This window comes from Neofelis nebulosa, chromosome X, assembly GCF_028018385.1.
Source record: "Neofelis nebulosa isolate mNeoNeb1 chromosome X, mNeoNeb1.pri, whole genome shotgun sequence".
Taxonomy (NCBI): Eukaryota; Metazoa; Chordata; class Mammalia; order Carnivora; family Felidae; genus Neofelis; species Neofelis nebulosa.
In genome coordinates this window covers 76,713,471-76,716,248 of record NC_080800.1, presented here as the reverse complement: position 1 = coordinate 76,716,248, position 2,778 = coordinate 76,713,471, and the positions used below count along the sequence as shown (strand labels likewise).

At 39.5% G+C, this 2,778-nt stretch overlaps 1 pseudogene; it reads right to left on the bottom strand.

Annotated features, from left to right (window-relative positions):
• Positions 1-298: 298 nt before the first annotated feature.
• Positions 299-786, bottom strand: LOC131502918 (peptidyl-prolyl cis-trans isomerase A-like; annotated as a pseudogene).
• Between the last annotated feature and the right edge of the window lie 1,992 nt (positions 787-2,778).

The window sequence follows — 2,778 nt, the reverse complement described above, 5'->3', positions numbered from 1 at the left end:
AAAAGGCCCACACCTTTTGCCTCATCTTGATAATAGCCATTCTAACAGGTGTGGGGTGATATCACATTGTGGTTTTGATTTTGTTGTTGTTGTTATTGTTGTTTAGTTTTTAGTTCATATTCATAAACTTAGCTCTGCAATCCAGCTAGACTTGGAGGGGAATAAAGAAACTATTGAACCTATAGAACTGCAGTGAGAGCACAAAGATTATAGGATATTTCAAGCAGATGGGGGTGAAAGGGTGCTCTCCTGAGCTACAGAAGGAATGGTTGTGGAGATAAAACACAAGTCAAATTTATTAGAGTTGTCTATAATCAGCAATAGTGATCTTCTTGCTGGTCTTGCCATTCCTGGACCCAAAGTGTTTCATGGCTTCCACTATATTCATGCCCTCTTTCACCTTGCCAAAAATCACATACTTATCGTCCAACCACTCAGTCTTGTCAGTGCAGATGAAAAACTGGGAATCATTTGTGTTGGTTTTAGCGTTTGCCAAGTATAGATGCCATGGCCTGTATGCTTCAGGATGAAATTCTCATCATCAAATTTCTCGCCATAGATGGACTTGCAGCCAGTGTCATTATGGCATGTAAAGTCACCATTCTGACACATAAATCTTGGAATAGTTCTGTGAAAGCAGGAATCTATAAACAAATCCTTTCTCTCCAGTGCTCAGAGCATGAAAGTTTTATGTTGTATTTGGAAATTTGTCCTCAGCTCAAAGAAGACACAGTCCAAGGGCTTGCTCACCATAAGGAGGTCAAAGAACACAGTGGGAGTGAGCATGGCTGGATGGTGCAGGGAGCTCCAGGGTGGTGGGCATCTGCAAGGCCTCATTGTTGTTTTGATTTTCATCTTCCTGATGATGAATGATGTTGAACATCGTTTCACATGCCTGTTAGCCATTTCGATGTCCTCTTTGGAAAAATGTCTATTTAGTTCTTCTGCCCATTTTTTTCTTGGATTGTTTGTTATTTGTTATTAAGTTGTATGAGTTCTTTATATATTTTGGATATTAGTTCCTTATCCAATGTATGGTTTGCAAAAACTTTCTCCCATTCTGTAGGTTGTCTTTTTGTTTTTGACTGTTTCTTTTTTTTGTGCAGAAGCTTTTGAGTCTGATATAATCGTTTTTTTTTAAATTTAGCCATTTCTTGATATGGAAGAATTAATGTGATTTTTACCTAAAGCTTTGTTTGCCAAGAATAAAAACGAAGCAAAATAAAGAATTTACAAAAATCTATGTAAGTTATGATATGCACAATTTGACTAAGATTTGAATCAATAGTCAAATGTTTAATTTATGAACGTGTGACAAATTTCAAATTTTTAGTAAATAAATGCTCTTATGCTGGAAGTCTAACAGAAATCTTTTGTAAACTCACTATAGCTATGGTAAGCCTGTTTCAGAAATAAACCAAAACATTTTTTGTTTGCTTGTACTTGTTTTTTTTTTAAAGGAAGATGTTACCTTAGGTTCTAAAAATGAATTATGAAACATGCCTAAAATCAAGAAAACCAGAAAGTAAAATTTTGAACATGGCATTTGTCTCAAATTAGAATTTTTGTTTTTCATAATACATTGCCTTAGACAAGAAAACTGGGTTTGGGAGTAGATAACAATAGGAATGGGCTGAACTGAAATAAATAATCCACCCTTAGGGCATCCTTAGGGCCTACCTCCCTTAGTGCATTTGCTATTTAAAAGCAAACATTTTAGATGGAAGCCAGATTCCGGGTCCAGTGTTGGCGGTTTTAGGCGGCCAAGGTGCAGCGCACAGTGCGGGGGCCTATGGGGAGGGGCAGGCTCCTGGCATGCTCCTGAGGAGGGAGGTTTGGGGTCTGCTGGGGGTGGCGCGTGGCCAGTGTGGGGGTGGCGGTAGTGTCAGGTGTTGGTGAGCACAGCGACCAGGTTCCAAGTGGCTGCAGATGGCCTGGGCTGCAGGGCCCTGGGTGGCTGCTGCCACCACTGCTGATCTTGGGCGCAGAAGGGTGAGGGTGTCTGCCGCTGGAGGGAGTGCCACTTGCCAAGGTCGCCTGACTCCGCGAGCTGACAGCTTCCTGCCGGATTTGTCTCCTCACTAGATTATGAGGTCCTTGAAAAAAGGAATAGTGAAAAAAAAAGAAAAAGAAAAAAGGAATAGTGTTTTACTCATCTTTATAAGTCCCAGTGTCTAGCACAGTTCCTGGTACATAGTTTAAGCTGAATATTAGGACTTGGCCACTGCTTCACCACGGTCTGATACTAGTAATAACCACAGTGGAAGGTCACAGTTACAAGTAACTTTCTCTAGTGCCAAACCAAATAGAAAAAAGAACTTATTTGGAACAGCAACTTCTGTTGGAACTACAACAGAAGTAGTTGTAGATGGAGAAACTAAGAAAACAGAAAAATCCAGTAGTTCTTCTAATCCAAAATAGGATGAACAGCTAACTATAAATGTGACCCCATAGATTACATTGGGATTTTGAGTTTGGAATCATTATACTTTAAAGGCAGACACTTTATTAGGAAGAGCAACAATTGATCTGAAACAAGCTCTGTTAATACACAATGGAAAATTGGAAAGAGTGAAAGAACAATTAAATCTTTCTTCAAAAAACAAGAATGGCACACTGCAAACTGGTGAATTATTAGTTGTGCTTGATGGACTGGCAATTGCGCAAGAAAATCTAATAAAGTGCAGCTCATCTCCAACCACAGAAGTACAGAAAAGTGGTGATGCCTTACATGAAAATGAAGATGCTTTGTTACAAAAACAGGCTGGAATGCTGGCA